This window comes from Aquarana catesbeiana, linkage group LG08, assembly GCF_042186555.1.
Source record: "Aquarana catesbeiana isolate 2022-GZ linkage group LG08, ASM4218655v1, whole genome shotgun sequence".
NCBI lineage: Eukaryota > Metazoa > Chordata > Amphibia > Anura > Ranidae > Aquarana > Aquarana catesbeiana.
In genome coordinates this window covers 4,824,713-4,846,222 of record NC_133331.1, presented here as the reverse complement: position 1 = coordinate 4,846,222, position 21,510 = coordinate 4,824,713, and the positions used below count along the sequence as shown (strand labels likewise).

Here is a 21,510-nt window from a genome sequence, read left to right as displayed (position 1 = left end):
GGATCTGGGGGTCCCCTTGTTAAAGGGGACTTCCAGATTCCGATAAGCCCCCCGCCCGCAGACCCCCACAACCACCGGGCAAGGGTTGTGGGGATGAGGCCCTTGTCCCCATCAACATGGGGACAAGGTGTTTTGGGGGGCTACCCCAAAGCACCCTCCCAATGTTGAGGGCATGTGGCCTGGTACGGTTCAGGGGGGGGGTGCTCTCTCATCCCCCCCTCTTTTCCTGCGGCCTGCCAGGTTGCGTGCTTCAAAATTTTTGTTCGGGGTTCCCCTGTGGGGAATTCCCATGCCGTTTTTATCAATGAACTTTTATGTGTATTGTCGGACCGGCAATTCATTAATAGCCGCGAGTAGTTTTAAATGACTTTTTTTACTTTGAAATGTCTTTTTGCTGTCAGACTGTTCTAAACACAAGAAACACGCGCCCCTTTACAGGCATACTATAGACACCCCCCAGGTACGAAATTTAAAGGAATATTACACTTTTATTGTTTCACTTTAGGCATTATTAAAATCACTGCTGAAAAAACAGCTGTTTTTAAATCTTTTTTTTGCATGGATCCATGTCTCCTGGGGCAGGACCCAGGTCCCCAAACACTTTTTAGAAAAATACCATGCATATAAGCCTTTAAAATTAGCACTTTTGATTTCTCCCATAGACTTTTAAAGGGTGTTCCGCGGCTTTCGAATTTGCCGCGAACACGCCAAATTGTTCGCTGTTTGGCGAACAGCTGATGTGAGTTCGACTCGAACTCGAAGCTCATCCCTAGTCACAACACTGAAGAAATGACACTTGTCTACAATGTAAAGTAGTGAGTGTACAGCTTGTATAACAGTGTAAATTTGCTGTCCCCTCAAAATAACTCAACACACAGCCATTAATGTCTAAACCGCTGGCAACAAAAGTCAGTACACCCCTAAGTGAAAATCTCCAAATTGGGCCAATTAGCCATTTTCCCTCCCCCAGTGTCATGTGACTCGTTAGTGTTACAAGGTCTCAGGTGTGAATGGGGAGCAGGTGTGTTAAATTTGGTGTTATCGCTCTCACTCTCACATACTGGTCACTAGAAGTTCAACATGGCACCTCATGGCAAAGAACTCTCTGGGGATCTGAAAAAAAGAATTGTTGCTCTACATAAAGATGACCTAGGCCAGTGATGGCGAACCTCGGCACACCAGATGTTTTGGAACTACATTTCACATGATGCACATTCACTATGCAGTGTAGTGGAGCATCATGGGAAATGTAGTTCCAAAACATCTGGGGTGCCAAGGTTCGCCATCACTAGCCTAAGCTATAGGAAGATTGCCAAGACCCTGAAACTGAGCTGCAGCATGGTGGCCAAGACCATACAGCGGTTTAACAGGACAGGTTCCACTCAGAACAGGCCTCGCCATGGTCCACCAAAGAATTTGAGTGCAGGTGCTCAGTGTCATATCCAGAGGTTTTCTTTGGGAAATAGAGGTATGAGTGCTGCCAGCATTGCTGCAGAGGTTGAAGGGGTGGGGGGTCAGCCTGTCAGTGCTCAGACCATACGCCGCACCAGTGGCATCGCTAGGGGGTGGCTACTGGGGCTATAGCCCCAAATCTGAGGCCTATAGCCCCGAGTCTCTGCATGAGTCCCAACCTCTCTGCAGCTGGGCCACATGACAGAGTTGGCAGGCAGAATGAGATAGCTGGTGGGCAGAACAGGCAGCACTGGAGAGCGGATGGGCTGCATGGGAGAGCCGGCCAAACGGCGGGCGGGCAGCACGGGAGAGCCGGCGGGCAGCACGGAGAGCAGATGGGCAGAACGGGCAGCATGGGAGAGGTCCTCTCCCTCTGCTTTTGTAATCACACACAGCGGGTATCTCCCGCTGTCATGGAGCTGGGTTCTGAACTGTTCGGCAGCTGTCCACTCACTGTAGCAAAGCCCCTCCTCCTAGATCATGATAGATGGAACACTGATTCAGTCAGTGTTCCGTCTATCTTGATCTAGGAGGTGGGGCTTTGTTACAGTGAGTGGACGGCCGCTGAGCAGTTCAGAGTTCAGACCCCAGCTCTATGACAGCGGTAGATACCCGCTGGGTGTAACCAAGGCACTGGCGAGGCTGTAGATGAGAACAGTGAGGCTGCACATGGGCATAGTGAGGCTGCAGATGGGCACAGTGAGGCTGCTTGGATGGGCATAGTGAGGCTGCATTGATTTGATGGGCACTGACCAGGCTGCAGATGGGCACAGTGAGGCTGCATTGATGGGCACAGTGAGGCTGCATTGATGGGCACAGTGAGGCTGCATTAATGGACACAGTGAGGCTGCAGATGGGCACAGTGAGGCTGCAGATGGGCACAGTGAGGCTGCAGATGGGCAGTAATGCTGCTTAGATGGGCACAATGAGGCTGCAAATGGGCACAGTGATGCTGCTTAGATGGGCACAGTGATGCTTCTTACATGGGCACAGTGAGGCTGCAAATGAGCACTGTGATGCTGCTTAGATGGGCACAGTGAGGCTGCAGATGGGCACAGTGATGCTGCTTAGATGGGCACAGTGAGGCTGCAAATGGGCACAGTGATGCTGCTTAGATGGGCACAGTGATGCTGCTTAGATGGGCACAGTGATGCTGCTTAGATGGGCACAGTGAGGCTACAAATGGGCACTGTGATGCTGCTTAGATGGGCACAGTGAGGCTGCAAATAGGCACAGTGATGCTGCTTAGATGGGCACAGTGAGGCTGCATTGATGGGCACTGACGAGGCTGCAGATGGGCACAGTGAGGCTGCACTGATGAGCACAGTGAGGCTGCAGATGGGCACAATGAGGCTACATTGATGGGCGCAGTGAGGTTGCATTGATGGGCACAGTGAGGTTGCATTGATGGGCACAGTGAGGCTGCATTTGATGGGCACTGGTGAGGCTGCATTGATCTCTTGTGTCATGTCCGCAGTCTCTGACCAACTCTTGTATCTTGTCTGCAGTCTCTGACCATCTCCGGTACCATGTCTGCAGTCTCTGAGGGAGTCTGGAGAGGAGTCAAGAGTGGGAGTGCCGCCAGAATGGGGGTCACGGGAGAAGTTAGACATATGTGGACTGGAGAGGAGACTATAAGATAAAACCCAGAGCCGCCAACCTGGAACCATCTGACTGATCTCTGCACGGTGCACCTGAGAGGAGGTCAGTGACAGCGCCGCCAGGCCAGTCTGAGGGGGGGGGGTCACTGATGTAAGTGGGGAGTGAATACAATAATGTAAGGGGGCACTGATATAAAGGTTTCCCCCTTATATCAGTAACCCCCCCCCTTACCTTAGTGTATTCTTTCTGAGGAAGGTGATCTCTGTGCTTTAAAATGTATGGTTTTTCCCTTCTACGAACAAGAAAATAATGAAGTTTGCTGTTGGGCTGGTATAATAATGCTATGGGGCTGGTGTGAAATTTTTTCCAGGGCTGGTTTTTATACCCAGTCCGGCCCTGGAGAGCGGACGGGCAGCACGGTTGAGCCGGTGGGCAGCGAAGGAGAGCCGGCTAAACAACGGGTGGGCAAGAGAGCAGAGAGATGACATCTCTCACCACACGCCCTGCATCACAGCTGTTCCACCGTCACTATGCAGCTGCGGGCAGCAGAGAGTTTACATCATCTCTCGCTCTCTGCCTTCTCTCTGGGGACTCTGAGGTAAGAAGGGGCTCTCTGGGGATATAAGGGGAGGCTCTTTGGGGACCCTGATGTAAGGTGAGGTTCCCTGGGGACCCTGATGTAAGAAGAGGTTCTCCGGGGACCCTGAAGTAAGAAGAGGTTCTCCAGGGACCCTGATGTAAGGGGAGGCTCTCTGGGGACCCTGATGTAAGGGGAGGCTCTCTGGGGACCCTGAAGTAAGAAGAGGTTCTCCAGGGACCCTGATGTAAGGGGAGGCTCTCTGGGGACCCTGATGTAAGGGGAGGCTCTTTGGGGACCCTGAAGTAAGAAGAGTTTCTCCAGGGACCCTGATGTAAGGGGAGGCTCTCTGGGGACCCTGATGTAAGGGGAGGCTCTCTGGGGACCCTGAAGTAAGAAGAGGTTCTCCAGGGACCCTGATGTAAGGGGAGGCTCTCTGGGGACCCTGATGTAAGGGGGGCTCTCTGGGGACCCTCAGGTAATGATAATATATAACATATATTTTAATATATATATATATGGAGGAGATCAGCTATGAGGAGAGATTAGAGGAACTGAATGTATTCTCCTGAGAAGAGGAGATTAAAGGGGGGATATGATCAACATGTATAAATACATAAGAGGAGATATAATCACCGGCTTCTGTACATATACGTCGGCATTTTAAAGATGGATATCTCGGTAACAACAGCAGCTAGTTGCCATAACCCAGGTATCCATCTTTTCAGTGAGCGGTCCTGTTAACGATAATGGTGGTCTCTGTGGCGGATTCGCCGTGAGATCACCGTTATCAGCGGCGCAAGAGGGGACCCCCTCCCGCCGCTCTCCCGCGCCCTCCACCGCTTACCGGAGCCGTCGGCAGCGGTGGAGGCGTCGGGACCTGTCCGTGGGAAGGCCACCACCCATCTCCATACCATAGCAGGGCGGAAGCGACGTCAAAACGTCACTTTTGCCCATACATCTTAAAGGGCCATTTTTTTGTTGTCATTTTTTCAAATGAAATTTTTTTTTTTTCTTTTATTGAATTTAAGTCCAAATATGAGATCTGTGGACTTTTTGACCCCCCAGATCTCACAATAAAGAGGACCTGTCATGTTTTTTTCTATTACAAGGGATGTTTACATTCCTTGTAATAGGAATAAAAGTGACCCATTTTTAAAAAAAAAAAAAAAACAGTGTAAAAATAAATAAAATCAAGTAAAATAAATAAAAAAATTTTTTTTTTAAAGCGCCCCGTCCTGACGAGCTCGCGCACAGAAGCGAACGCATGCATGACTAGCGCCCGCATATGAAAACGTGTGGTCAAACCACACATGTGAGGTATCGCTGAGATCAGTAGAGCGAGAGCAATAATTCTAGCCCTAGACCTCCTCTGTAACTCAAAACATGCAACCTGTAGAATTTTTTAAACGTCGCCTATGGAGATTTTGAAGGGTAAAAGTTTGACCCCATTCCACGATCGGGCGCAATTTTGAAGCGTGACATGTTGGGTATTAATTTACTCGGCATAACATTATCTTTCACAATATAAAAAATAATTGGGCTAACTTTACTGTTGTCTTATTTTTTTATTCAGAAAACTAAATTTTTTCCAAAAAAAGTGTGCTTGTAAGACCGCTGCGCAAATACACTGTGACAGAAAGTATTGCAATGACCGCCATTTTATTCCCTAGGGTGTTAGAAACAAAATGTATAATGTTTGGGGGTTCTAAGTAATTTTTCATTTTAAACACCGAGTCTGAAAAAGAGGCTCGGTCTTTAAGTGGTTATCCACTGCGGTGTCTACTGCAATGGGGTGGTTTTTCAGCACTCTACCAGCACTTTAAACTAGGGCTTATTTTCGGGGTAGGGCTTATATTGCAGCCCTTCCCGGAAATCACAGTAGGTCTTATTTTCGGGGTAGGTCTTATTTTTGGGGAAGCACGGTAGCGATGAGACCCAAACTGTGAAATGGAAGGTGATTTAAATATAAGGTGTCTAGTGAGGTTTTTTTTTTAGGGGAGTAATTCGTTTAAATTAACATTTGATACAAATATTTTACATTTCTAAAATGACCTTGAATGGTCAGATAATTATTGGGGAAACTCTGCAATTTTTAAAAATTTGTTTCTATTTTTGTTTTTTTGACATACATACTCATATAACATAAAACAAATAGTTTTACATTGTAATAATTACTGGGTCGATTTTTTCATACTCACAGGGATGTCTTATAAAATAAAGTTATTATTTTTCATACTGATACAACACTAAAAAGTAAAAAATTAAAGCAAGCTAGACAACTTAGTGATGAGACCCAAACTGGGTAGGTAAATAAGTATAAAGTGCCTTTAGATGTTTTTATGGGGTGATTATTTAAAAACTCAATATCTGATACAAATATTTTACATTTCTAAATTAAGTTTAATTTGCCAGATAATATTTGGGGAAACGCTGCAAATGTTTACATTTTGTTGCTTATCTTAGACAAATGCTCAAAAAACATTTTTTTTTTTTTTTTTACATTTCAATAATTATTGGATTTATTTTCCCCAAGAAAAGATGTCTTACAAAATAATTAATGTTCCTACCGATACGACACAAAAAAAATAAATAAAAAAAAATTAAAGCAAGCAAGGCAACTTAGTGATGAGACCCATATTTTTCATACTGATACAACACTAAAAAGTAAAAAAATAAAGCAAGCGAGACAACTTAGTGATTGAGACCAGAATTGGGTAGGTAAATAAGTATAAAGTGCCTTTAGATATTTTTATGGGGTGATTATTTAAAAATTCAATATTTGATACAAATATTTTACATTTCTAAAATAAGTTTAATTTGCCAGATAATATTTGGGGAAACGCTGAAAATGTTCACATTTTGTTACTTATCTTAGATAAATGCTCAAATGCTTTTTTACATTTCAATAATTATTGAATTTATTTTCGCCAAGAAAAGATGTCTTACAAAAAAAAAGTTACTAATGTTCATACCGATACAACAAAAAAAAAAAATAAATAAATAAATTAAAGCAAGGAAGGCAACTTAGTGATGAGACCCAAACTGGGTAGGTAAATAAGTATAAAGTGCTTTTAGATGTTTTTTATGGGGTGATTATTTAAAAACTCAATATTTGATACAAATATTTTACATTTCTAAAATAAGCTTAATTTGCCAGGTAATATGTGGGGAAACGCTGCAAATGTTTACATTTTGTTGCTTATCTTAGATAAATGCTCAAAAAACAAATATATTTTTTTTTTTTTTACATTTTAATAATTATTGGATTTATTTTCCCCAAGAAAAGATGTCTTACAAAATAAAGTTATTAATGTTCATACCGATACAACACACACAAAAAAAAATTAAAGCAAGCAAGACAACTTAGCGATGAGACCCAAACTGGGTAGGTAAATAAGTATAAAGTGCCTTTAGATGTTTTTTATGGGGTGATCATTTAAAAACTCAATATTTGATACAAATATTTACATTTCTAAAATAAGCTTAAATTGCCAGATAATATTTGGGGAAACGCTGCAAAGGTTTACATTTTGTTGCGTATCTTATATAAATGCTAAAAATTTTTTTTTTTTTACATTTCAATAATTATTGAATCTATTTTCCCCAAGAAAAGATGTCTTACAAAATAAAATTATTAATGTTCATACCGATACAACACACACACAAAAAAATTAAAGCAAGCAAGACAACTTAGCGATGAGACCCAAACTGGGTAGGTAAATAAGTATAAAGTGCCTTTAGATGTTTTTATGGGGTGATTATTTAAAAATTCAATATTTGGTACAAATATTTTACATTTCTAAAATAAGCTTAATTTGCCAGGTAATATTTGGGGAAACGCTGCAAAGGTTTACATTTTGTTGCGTATCTTATATAAATGCTAAAAATTTTTTTTTTTTTTTACATTTCAATAATTATTGGATCTATTTTCCCCAAGAAAAGATGTCTTACAAAATAAAGTTACTAATGTTCATACCGATACAACACACAAAAAAAAATAAATAAATAAATGAAAGCAAGCAAGGTAACTTAGTGATGAGACCCAAACTGTGAAATGGAAGGTGATTCAGCTTTCCAAAGCCTGTGAAATATTAGACCGCTATGGTCATACGGCGATGATCAATGTCCTACCTTGTAAATCACCAGATTGTGAGAAGTCTTCCTCTCTGCTCCGACAGACCTCGAGAGTCCGAGCCACCTTCTCAAAACTTGAAAACTTGCTGACAAGTTGTTTGGCCAACGAACTTCCTCCCCATTAAAATATGATGTGCGCGGCTTCCTTCCTTGGCAGATTTTTATCGTGGAGCTTCTATAGCAAGTGAGAAGAAGACTTCGATCTGGAAGGACTGTTGGTATCTCTTGGTTTATATCTCGGGATCTCTTTGTTGCCTGTGAATTAAGAAACTTTACATATTGAATCAGCGTGGTCTCTGGGGATTTATGAGCAACATTTAACATCATAAATCTGTGGGAAAATGTCATCTTCGAATTTATCACGTTTTCCAAAGATGTGGACTGGTATTTGTAAACAAGCTCTGATTTTTTTTCCCATTTTTAGAATTTGAAGGGCAATTACTTTAGTCTCTGGATGTTCCAGGAGTTTTCCTGGAATTCATATAATGTACTGCTTTTGGCATACATTTGAAATTTGCATGTCTGCCCCATCAGAGTTGTTCAGAACTTAACTTTCATTTATTATTGAATGAAACTTTAAACCCCTTTTGTAATCTTTTTCTAATTTGTGGGGGGTGGGTGGGGGGTCTGTTTTACTTTATTGACCCCCTTATGTCTGTTTAGGAAGAAATAACACTTTCGTTATGACTTCTTTTCTGGAACCTACACACACACATGGACTTTAATGGCATCCCCAGTCTTAAGCCTCGTACACACCATCGGATTGTTGGCCAACAAGAGCGTCAGACTTTTGTCCGAAGGGCGTGTGCCGGGAACTTGTCTCGCATACAAAACGGCACACAACTGGCGGCCAACAAACGCGAACGCAGCGACGTGCTACGTGGAATTTCAGCTCTGGAGCCCCGCCCTTTGGGCACCTTCTGCTAATGTCGTGTTTGGTGAGCATCGATTCCGAGCATGTGAAACAAAAAGGACTGTTCCCCCTTGAGTGGGACTTTAAAGGCCACAGACGTTGACCTACGTAGAAAAAGAATTTTTATTACATGAAAAAGATTATTCCGGATCAAACAGATGACCAAACATTAAAAAGACGTCTGGCATCTAATATTGTGTGCATGTGACCAACATAACAAAAAAAAAAAAACAAAACAAAAAAATACAACAGTACATATAAAATGACACTAGTACTCTCCAGTGGATGGTAATCCCTGGTACCCAACGCGTTTCCAGTTTAACACCTTCCTCAGGGGGTAGAGTGTAAAGATAGGTACGGTCAAAAATTGTTTAACTCAAGCAGAGTGACTCCATGTCAAAAACACATGAGGCAACTGTCAGGATGGGGGGGTGCAGATAAACGCCAGCCTAGGATATATACATATATATGGACCTCACTGTACATGATTCTGCAGTACACAAAAACACTGACTAGTCACACAGTTAACCCTTTGATCGCCCCTGATGTTTAACCCATTCCCCTGCCACTGGTACAGTGACAGTGCATACTATTTAGCACTGTTCACTGTATTAGTGTCACTGGTTCCCACAAAGTGACAAAAGCAGGGCAGTTTTTAAGGCAGGGCAAAAGGGGCAGCTGCCCAGGGCCCCATCATTGTTGTGGGGCCCAAAGCAGCTGCCTCATACTTGCCAACTATCCCAGTTTAATTTGCCATGGTGTACTGCCTCCTAACTAATCCCATCCCCCCACAATTTCCAATGATCCCATCAATCCCCCAACATTGCCTCTAATCACACCCCCCAGCATTGCCACTGATCCCAGGAGTCCTAGGATCCCTAGGAGTTCTCTCTCTATTGATGGGTCCCCTCACCACCCCAGTCCATGGTGTGCAGGCAGTGAGGAGATGATGTGCTGTAACCATTAGCAACCGATCAGTGAGCAGTAATGATGTGCACTAACCTCCTGCAACCAATCAGTGAGCAGTAATGATGTGCACTAATCTCCTGCAACCAATTATTGAGCGGTAAGGATATGCAGTAACCTCAAGCAACCAATCAGTGAGCAGTAATAATGTGCAGTAACCTCTAGCAACCAATTGATGAGTGGAATGGATGTCCACTAACCTCCTGCAATCAATTAGTGAGCAGTATTGATGTACAGTAATCTCTAGCAACCAATCAACAAGCAGAAGTCATGTGCTGTCACCTCCAGCAAATAATCAGGGAGCCATAATGTGTGCTGTGACCTCTAGCGGCTAGTCAGTGAGCGGTAATGATACTTTGTAACCTCTGGCAACCAATTGCAATCGCTGCCTGATCTGATTTGGCAAACTGATTTTGAGTCTAGCTGCTATTTATTGTATGTCTCAGAGCAAGTGGAGAGCGAGATTAAATGGTGGGGGGCACGCAAGAAACTGTTTGCCCAGGGTCCAGTCCATATTAACAGCTTCAGCCCCGGAAGAATTTACCCCCTTCCTGACCAGAGCACTTTTTGCGATTCGGCACTGCGTCGCTTTAACTGACAATTGTGCGTTCGTGCGACATGGCTCCCAAACAAAATTGACGTCCTTTTTTCCCACAAATAGAGCTTTCTTTTGGTGGTATTTGATCACCTCTGCGTTTTTTATTTTTTGCGCTATAAACAAAAAAATAGCGACAATTTTGAAAAAAAAACACATTTTTTTCAACTTTTTGCTATAATAAATATCCCCAAAAAATAATTAAAAAAACATGTTTTTCCTCAGTTTAGGCCGATACGTATTCTTCTACATATTTTTGGTAAAAAATCGCAATTAGCGATTATTGACTGGTTTGCGCAAAAGTTATAGCGTTTACAAAATAGGGGATAGTTTTATGGCATTTTTATTAATAATTTTTTTTTTTACTAGTAATGGCGGCAATCAGCGATTTTTATTGTGACTGCGACATTATGGCGGACACATCGGACATTTTTGACACATTTTTGGGACCATTGTCATTCTTACAGCAATCAGTGCTATAAAAATGCACTGATTACTGTGTAAATGACGCTGGCAGTGAAGGAGTTAACCACTAGGGGGCGGGGAGGGGTTAAGTGAGTACTAGGGAGTGATGGGAGGGATGGGCTAGCTGTGACATGTCACTGATCTGGGCGCGCGCACGCAACGGCACGGCGGCGAATTCAAATGGGACTTACAGGTACGCACATTTGCCCAGCCGTGCCATTCTGCCGACGTACATCGGCGTGCGCCCGTCGGGAAGTGGTTAAAGACGGCCCTGGTCAAAAGTGTTAGTGTCCGATTTTGTCCGTCGCACTATCGCAGTTTATAAGCCGCTGATCACTGCCATTACTAGTATAAAAACTAAATAAATAAAAATTCCAGGATATTACACCGCAGCCTGTAGACACGATAACTTTTACGCCAACCGATATTGTGGAGCTCCACCACGTTCTGGCTGCAAAACTGGGTGCAAGGGCCACATGGCGAGGCCTGGCGGGCCCTGTGTTTGATATTAGTGGTTTAAATTGTCTTTGTTCTACCATCAGATACATATTTTTTTCTTCTTCTTCTTCTTCTTTCTTTCTTTGGCGCTTCTCATAAAAGGCGTCTGTTACAAATTCACGTTGCAACATTGATGCCAGCAGAAAGTTAGAGAACAGTAAAAACAAAACCACATGTTTGCAGTCATTTAACCTTCGTATGATAAGGCACGCAACATTGTACAACATATCACCATATGAAGAGATACGTTCTGTGTATCAGATTGTATCAACCTCTCAGCATTCTGACATCAGATTAGGAAAATGCAGGGTCATGTTATTTTCCTGTGGTCTCCAAAGAGATACACTGCATTACCAAAAGTATTGTGACGCCTGCCTTTACACTCCTCATAGGGCTCATAAACTAAAATAAAAACTTAAGAAACAGCTGAACTCTTCCCCGCTCTCTATCCTAAGCTATGGGGGGAAAAAAATTGAATAATTTAGGAGACGAGACCTCCCTCTAGGTGCTAATTTACAAATTTCTGAAGTTTAATACAATACAAATCAGGGCTTTTTTTCGGCAGGAACGTGGGGGAACGCAGTTCCGGCACCTCCAGCTCTGAATGTATGTAATGGCAAGGGGTGCTGGGGTTTACTGGAGGGTCTATTGATGCTGTCTGCTGGGGGGTCTATTGTTGCTGGAGGGGATCTATTTTTACAGGGGGAGAGTCTATTGTTGCTGGGGAGGTCAGTTGTCGCTGGTGGGGGGATCTATTGTTGCTGGAGGGCTACTGGGAGACCATAGTTTCTGTTACTGTTGAGGGAGAGGTCTATTGTTGCTAGCTGTTCAGAGTCTATTGTTGCTGGGGGGTGCTCCATTGTTGCTGGCTACAGGGGATCTATTTTACTTCCTATCATTAACAAATTACATACAAATTACTTAGCACTACAAATTGATACCTGGTTATGTATCCATTACTGAGAGGTGGGTAGGAGGTGGAACCAAGGAATGGTGCTCAGAGGTGGGTAGAGAGTGGAACCAAACAATGGTGCTCGGAGGTGGGTAGGGGGTGGAACCAAGGAATGTTGCTCAGAGGTGGGTAGGGGGTGGAACCAAGGAATGGTGCTCGGAGGTGGGTAGGGGGTGGAACCAAGGAATGGTGCTTGGAGGTGGGTAGGGGGTGGAACCAAGGAATGGTGCTCGGAGGTGGGTAGGGGGTGGAACCAAGGAATGGTGCTCGGAGGTGGGTAGGGGGTGGAACCAAAGAATGGTGCTCGGAGGAGGGTAGGCAGTGGAACCAAGGAATGGTGCTCGGAGGAAGGTAGGGGGTGGAACCAAGGAATGGTGCTCGGAGGTGGGTAGGGGGTGGAACCAAGGAATGGTGCTTGGAGGTGGGTAGGGGGTGGAACCAAGGAATGGTGCTCGGAGGTGGGTAGGGGGTGGAACCAAGGAATGGTGCTCGGAGGTGGGTAGGGGGTGGAACCAAAGAATGGTGCTCGGAGGAGGGTAGGCAGTGGAACCAAGGAATGGTGCTCAGAGGTGGGTAGGGGGTGGAACCAAGGAATGGTACTCAGAGGAGGGTAGGCAGTGGAACCAAGGAATGATGCTTGGAGGTGGGTAGGGGGTGGAACCAAGGAATGGTGCTCGGAGGAAGGTAGGGGGTGGAACCAAGGAATGGTGCTCGGAGGTGGGTAGGGGGTGGAACCAAGGAATGGTGCTCGGAGGTGGGTAGGGGGTGGAACCAAGGAATGGTGCTCGGAGGTGGGTAGGGGGTGGAACCAAGGAATGGAGCACGGAGGCGGACACAAGAGGTGACTCGGAAGGAGGGAGTTCCTGCACCTAATTTCTGAGAAAAAAAGCCCTGATACAAATAAAGCAAAAAAAAAAGATAAACAAATAAATAAAATTCACTTCAACCTCTTCTAGACTGCCCCCTGCACATATACTGGGTCTGAGGCGTGTGCGCATGCGCGTGCACGCCGTTGGCGGGAGTCCAATCAGCGGGTCCGGCCCGATGTTGGCCTGCACCCCGCGATCGTTCTCAGGAGACAGGCAGACACAGCGCCCTGCCTATGTAAACAAGGCAGATCGACGTTCTGTCAGAGGGGAAGATAGGAGATCTTGGGTTTCTGCTAAGCAATGAACACGGATCTCTGTCTTCACCCAGTCAGTCCATCTACCCACACAAAGTTAGCAAGTACCCCCCCCCCCCCAGGGAGACAGGCAGCGCACCGTACGTCAACTTCAAGTGATGTTAGGGTAGTATGCTGGCATATTGGGGTGATATAGTACCAGGTTAGGGTAATAGTGCCAGGTTACCCCCTGTACTCCTAGATAACACCAGACCCCCCTATACTCCTAGATGACACCAGACCCCCTATACCCTCTGTATTCCTAGTATTTTTTTTGTATGCAAGACAGATATACGGAATGCTGGAACTTGTAGTTCCTCTATACAAGGCAGATATACAGAATGCTGGGACTTGTAGTTCCTCTATACAAGGCAGATATACAGAATGCTGGGACTTGTAGTTCCTCTATACAAGACAGCTATACAGAAAGCTGGGACTTGTAGTTCCTGTATACAAGACAGATATACAGAAAGCTGGGACTTGTAGTTCCTGTATACAAGACAGATATACAGAATGCTGGGACTTGTAGTTCCTCTATATAAGGCAGATATACAGAATAATGGGACTTGTAGTTCCTCTATATAAGGCAGATATGCAGAATAATGGGACTTGTAGTTCCTCTATACAAGACAGATATACAGAAAGCTGGGACTTGTAGTTCCTCTATACAAGACAGATATATACGGAATGCTGGAACTTGTAGTTCCTCTATACAAGACAGATATACGGAATGCTGGGACTTGTAGTTCCTCTATACAAGACAGATATATACGGAATGCTGGGACTTGTAGTTCCTCTATACAAGACAGATATACGGAATGCTGGGACTTGTAGTTCCTGTATACAAGACAGATATATACGGAATGCTGGGACTTGTAGTTCCTCTATACAAGACAGCTATACAGAATGCTGGGACTTGTAGTTCCTCTATACAAGACAGCTATACAGAATGCTGGGACTTGTAGTTCCTCTATACAAGACAGATATACAGAATGCTGGGACTTGTAGTTCCTCTATACAAGACAGATATATATAGAATGCTGGGACTTGTAGTTCCTCTATACAAGACAGATATACAGAATAATGGGACTTGTAGTTCCTCTATACAAGACAGATATACAGAATGCTGGGACTTGTAGTTCCTCTATACAAGACAGATATATACGGAATGCTGGGACTTGTAGTTCCTCTATACAAGACAGATATATACGGAATGCTGGGACTTGTAGTTCCTCTATACAAGACAGATATACAGAATGCTGGGACTTGTAGTTCCTGTATACAAGACAGCTATACAGAATGCTGGGACTTGTAGTTCCTCTATACAAAACAGATATACAGAATGCTGGGACTTGTAGTTCCTCTATACAAAACAGATATACAGAATGCTGGGACTTGTAGTTCCTCTATACAAGACAGCTATACAGAATGCTGGGACTTGTAGTTCCTCTATACAAGACAGATTTACAGAATGCTGGGACTTGTAGTTCCTCTATACAAGACAGATATATACGGAATGCTGGGACTTGTAGTTCCTCTATACAAGACAGATATATACGGAATGCTGGGACTTGTAGTTCCTCTATACAAGACAGATATACAGAATGCTGGGACTTGTAGTTCCTGTATACAAGACAGCTATACAGAATGCTGGGACTTGTAGTTCCTCTATACAAAACAGATATACAGAATGCTGGGACTTGTAGTTCCTCTATACAAAACAGATATACAGAATGCTGGGACTTGTAGTTCCTCTATACAAGACAGCTATACAGAATGCTGGGACTTGTAGTTCCTCTATACAAGACAGATATACAGAAAGCTGGGACTTGTAGTTCCTCTATATAAGACAGATATACAGAAAGCTGGGACTTGTAGTTCCTCTATACAAGACAGATATACAGAATGCTGGGACTTGTAGTTCCTCTATACAAGACAGATATACAGAATGCTGGGACTTGGAAATCAAGGGAAGGGAAGGGAAGGGAAGGGAAGGGAAGGGGGGGGGCTGGCTCTATGTTCCTCTCCTCTACACCAGGGGCAGACATTCACTCCCCTCCTGACACTAATCAGACTATACTGACAATCAGGAGTCTTTCTTACCTTGCAGTGTAGATTAGAAGCCGCATGGAGAGAGACAGGAAGCAGGAGACAGAGTTGGGAGGAGGGACCTGGGAGGACAAGCCACTCTAGACGGAGGTTGTTTCCTCCTGCTGTGCACCTACAGTAGTACATTGTGATTCTTGCACAGAAGAGGGGGAGAGATCAGCTGTGTGTCCTGTGTCATCCCATGCGGAGAGGGAAATAGAACTGTCAATGCCGGTGTCTCTGCGCGCCGCTGCTGCTAGATGAGAGACACGCTCTCCGCTCAGAGCCCTGTAAAGAGCAACCCCGCTGGGCCCCCCCCACAGTGGCGGAATGCCAGGCCCCGTCGCAAGTGCGACTGTTGCGACCCCGGTAATTCCGCCACTGCTTCTACTACTACTACTACTCAGTGCTGTGTTTTGGCCTAGGCCTAGGGCGGCACTTAGCGGGGGGGGGGGGCGGCAAAAAAAATCCGCCAACCCCCCCCCCCCCGCATGAGAAAAAGCCCATCGACCCGTCTTCCTGAGTCTTGCGGCCGACTCCTGTCAGAGAGGTACTCACCGAGGGGCGAGTTGCTGAGAGCGGTTCTCTCTTGCGACTAAGCGCACTCCACCCCCAGTGGTGGTACAGGGGGGCACAGGGGGGTGAAGGGCACAAAGAGGCACGAGCCACCAGCAGGCTGGGCAGGTCTTGCATGAAGGTCACCGGGAAGCTGGCAGCCGTGCGTGGACTGGAAGACACTGGAGCCCAACGGGGTAGAGGAATAGCAGAGTCGTACAGCAGGCCGAGGGTTAAACACAGGTGACTGGTAGCGAGTCTTTAATGAAGCTGAGGAGTCTCGCACAGGAGACTGGTAGCAAAATCCGTAATCAGGCCGAGGGTCAAGCACAGGAGACTGGTAGCAAAATCCGTAATCAGGCCGAGGGTCAAGCACAGGAGACTGGTAGCAAAATCCGTAATCAGGCCGAGGGTCAAGCACAGGAGACTGGTAGCAAAGTCCGTAATCAGGCCGAGGGTCAAACACAGGAGACTGGTAGCAATGTCCGTAAGCAGGCTGAGGGTCAAGCACAGGAGACTGGTAGCAGTGTCCGTAAGGCAAGCCGAGGGTCGGGTGCAGGAGCAGGTCAGGGTCAATCCGGGTCACAGCGGGTAATCACAAGGCAGGATACAGAGGCAAGGAATACAGGAAGCTGAGAGATAAACCAGCATTTTTTTCTACTAAATACTGAGCAAAGGGTCTGAATACTTAGGACCATGTGATATTTCAGTTTTTATTTTTTAATAAATCTGCAAAAATGTCAACAATTCTGTGTTTTTCTGTCAATATGGGGTGCTGTGTGTACAATATGGGGTGCTGTGTGTACAATATGGGGGGCTGTGTGTACAATATGGGGGGCTGTGTGTATAATATGGGGTGCTGTGTGTACAATATGGGGTGCTGTGTGTACAATATGGGGGGCTGTGTGTACAATATGGGGTGCTGTGTGTACAATATGGGGGGCTGTGTGTACAATATGGGGGGCTGTGTGTACAATATGAGGTGCTGTGTGTACAATATGGGGTGCTGTGTGTATAATATGGGGTGCTGTGTGTACAATATGGGGTGCTGTGTGTACAATATGGGGGGCTGTGTGTACAATATGGGGTGCTGTGTGTACAATATGGGGGGCTGTGTGTACAATATGGGGGGCTGTGTGTACAATATGAGGTGCTGTGTGTACAATATGGGGTGCTGTGTGTACAATATGAGGGGCTGTGTGTACAATATGGGGGTGCTGTGTGTACAATATGGGGGGCTGTGTGTACAATATGGGGTGCTGTGTGTACAATATGGGGTGTTGTGTGTACAATATGGGGGGCTGTGTGTACAATATGAGGTGCTGTGTGTACAATATGGGGTGCTGTGTGTACAATATGAGGTGCTGTGTGTACAATATGGGGTGCTGTGTGTACAATATGGGGTGTTGTGTGTACAATATGGGGGGCTGTGTGTACAATATGGGGGGCTGTGTGTACAATATGAGGTGCTGTGTGTACAATATGGGGTGCTGTGTGTACAATATGGGGGTGCTGTGTGTACAATATGGGGTGCTGTGTGTACAATATGGGGTGTTGTGTGTACAATATGGGGTGCTGTGTGTACAATATGGGGGGCTGTGTGTACAATATGGGGTGCTGTGTGTACAATATGAGGTGCTGTGTGTACAATATGAGGTGCTGTGTGTACAATATGGGGTGCTGTGTGTACAATATGGGGGGCTGTGTGTACAATATGGGGTGCTGTGTGTACAATATGGGGGGCTGTGTGTACAATATGGGGTGATGTGTGTACAATATGGGGTGCTGTGTGTACAATATGAGGTGCTGTGTGTACAATATGGGGGTGCTGTGTGTACAATATGAGGGGCTGTGTGTACAATATGAGGTGATGTGTGTACAATATGGGGTGCTGTGTGTACAATATGAGGTGCTGTGTGTACAATATGGGGTGCTGTGTGTACAATATGAGGTGCTGTGTGTACAATATGGGGTGCTGTGTGTACAATATGGGGGGCTGTGTGTACAATATGGGGTGCTGTGTGTACAATATGAGGTGCTGTGTGTACAATATGAGGTGCTGTGTGTACAATATGGGGTGCTGTGTGTACAATATGGGGGGCTGTGTGTACAATATGGGGTGCTGTGTGTATAATATGAGGTGCTGTGTGTACAATATGGGGTGTTGTGTGTACAATATGGGGTGCTGTGTGTACAATATGGGGGCTGTGTGTACAATATGGGGTGCTGTGTGTACAATATAGAGTGCTGTGTGTACAATATGGGGTGCTGTGTGTACAATATGGGGTGCTGTGTGTACAATATGGGGTGTTGTGTGTACAATATGGGGTGATGTGTGTATAATATGGGGTGCTGTGTGTACAATATGGGGTGCTGTGTGTACAATATGGGGTGTTGTGTGTACATTAATGAGGAAAAAAATGAACTTAAATGATTTTAGCAAATGGCTGTAATATAACAAAGAGTGAAAAATTTAAGGGGGTCTGAATAATTTCTGCCCCCACTGTATATGTACAGGAGCCAGTCGGCAGGTGGTTTTAAACCTGAACACATATGAATTATACGGGTTCTGAGGCTAAATTAATGCAGATAAGGCACCAAGTGAGTTTAATTACCACCTTAATCAACCACAGAATCTGTGTAATTATTATGTTACATAGTTACATAGTAGGTGAGGTTGAAAAAAGACACAAGTCCATCAAGTCCAACCTATGTGTGTGATTATATGTCAGTATTACATTGTATATCCCTGTATGTTGCGGTCGTTCAGGTGATTATCTAATAGTTTCTTGAAGCTATCAATGCTCCCCGCTGAGACCACCGCCTGTGGAAGGGAATTGCACATCCTTGCCGCTCTTACAGTAAAGAACCCTCTACGTAGTTTAAGGTTAAACCTGCGATGTCCGCCGGGCACCTGCGATTGCTTGTCACAGAGCAGGGCTGTGCGGATCTGTGTGTGTGTGTAAACACACAGATCCACGTCCTGTCAAGGGAGAGGAGACAGATTGTGTGTTCCTTGTATATAGGAACACCGATCGGTCTCCTCCCCTAGTGAGTCCCCTCCCCCCACAGTTAGAATCACTCCCCAGGTAACATATTTAACCCCTCGATCGCCCCCCCCCCAGTGTTAACCCCATTCCCTGCCAGTGACATTTATACAGTAATCAGTGCATTTTTATAGCACTGATCGCTGTATAATTGTCCATTGTCCCAAAAAATGTGTCAAAAGTGTACAATTTGTCCACCACAATGTCGCAGATCACCGCCATTAGTAGTAAAAAAAAATAAAATAATAATACATAGTTACATAGTAGGTGAGGTTGAAAAAAGACACAAGTCCAACCTATGATTGTATGTCAGTATTACATTGTATATCCCTGTATGTTGTGGTCGTTCAGGTGATTATCTAATAGTTTCTTGAAGCTATCAATGCTCCCCGCTGAGACCACCGCCTGTGGAAGGGAATTCCACATCCTTGCCGCTCTTACAGTAAAGAACCCTCTACGTAGTTTAAGGTTAAACCTCTTTTCTTCTAATTTTAATGAGTGGCCACGAGTCTTGTTAAACTCTCTTCTGCGAAAAAGTTTTCTCCCTATTGTGGGGTCACCAGTACAGTATTTATATATTGTGGGGTCTCCAGTCCGGTATTTATATATTGTGGGGTCTCCAGTCCGGTATTTGTAAATTGAAATCATATCCCCTCTCAAGCGTCTCTTCTCCAGAGAATAATAATAAAAATGCCATAAATCTATCCCCTATTTTGTAGGCGCTATAACTTTGCGCAAACCAATCAATATACGCTTATTGCGATTTTTTTTTAATTGGGGGATATTTATTAGAGCAAAAAGTAAAAAACATTCTTTCAAAATCATTGCTCTTTTTTGTTTATAGCGCAAAAAAAAAAAAACGCAGAGGTTCAAATACCACCAAAAGAATCTCTATTTGTGGGGGGGGTGATCAAAATTTCATATGGGTACAGCGTCACACGACCGTGCAATTGTCATTCAAAATGTACTTGGGGTTTTCAATTATGTATTCACTTTATTGTTATACAGTTTGTATGAAATCGATATATAGTTACATAGTTACATAGGTTGAAAAATGACACAAGTCCATCCAGTTCAACCATAAAAAAAGAGATAAATAAAATAAAAAATATCGTACAATCCAATATACACAATCCTATACCCACAGTAGATCCAGAGGAAGGCAAAAAACCCCAGCAGAGCACGCTCCGATTTGCTACAGCAGGGGAAAAAAAATTCTTCCTGATCTCAGATCAACTTTACCTATAAATATCAGTACCCAGTTATATTCTGTACATTTAGGAAAGTATCCAGGCCTTTCTTAATGCAATCTACTGAGCTGGCCAGAACCACCTCTGGAGGGAGTCTATTCCACATTTTCACAGCTCTTACTGTGAAGAAACCTTTCCGTATTTGGAGATGAGATCTCTTTTCCTCTAGACGTAGAGTGCCCCCTTGTCCTCAGTGATGACCGTAAATTGAATAACTCAACACTAAGTTCACTATATGGACCCCTTATGTATTTATACATGGTGATCATATCCCCCCTTATATATTTATACATGGCGATCATATCCCCCCTTATGTATTTATACATGGTGATCATATCCCCCTTATATATTTATACATGGAGATCATATCCCCCTTATGTATTTATACATGGAGATCATATCCCCCCTTATATATTTATACCTGGAGATCATATCCCCCCTTATGTATTTATACATGGTGATCATATCCCCCTTATATATTTATACATGGAGATCATATCCCCCTTATGTATTTATACATGGAGATCATATCCCCCCTTATATATTTATACCTGGAGATCATATCCCCCTTATGTATTTATACATGGAGATCATATCCCCCCCTTATGTATTTGTACATGGAGATCATATCCCCCTTATGTATTTATACATGGAGATCATATCCCCCCCTTATGTATTTATACATGGAGATCATATCCCCCCTTATGTATTTATATATGGAGATCATATCCCCCCTTATGTATTTATACATGGAGATCATATCCCCCCTTATGTATTTATACATGGAGATCATATCCCCCTTATGTATTTATATATGGAGATCATATCCCCCCCTTATTTATTTATACATGGTGATCATATCCTCCCTTAATCTCCTCTTTTCAAGAGGGAATACATTCAGTTCCTCTAATCTTTCCTCATAGCTGAGCTCCTCCATGCCTCTTATCAGTTTGGTTGCCCTTTTCTGCACTTTCTCCAGTTCCCTGATATCCTTTTTGTGAACTGGAGCCCAAAACTGAACTGCATATTCCAGATGAGGTCTTACTAATGATTTGTACAGATGATTCTCTCTCTCTGAAGTCCATACCTCTCTTATACAAGAAAGGACTTTGCTCACTTTGGAAACCGCAGCTTGGCATTGAATGCGATTATTGAGCTTACGATCTACCAAAAACCCCCAGATCCTTCTCCACCATTGACTCCCCCAGATCCTTCTCCACCATTGACTCTCCCAGATCCTTCTCCACCATT

At 44.3% G+C, this 21,510-nt stretch overlaps 1 pseudogene; it reads right to left on the bottom strand.

Moving 5' to 3' along the window:
• LOC141105556 (C3a anaphylatoxin chemotactic receptor-like) overlaps window positions 1-21,510 on the bottom strand; it is an 83,201-nt pseudogene that overhangs the window by 36,069 nt on the left and 25,622 nt on the right.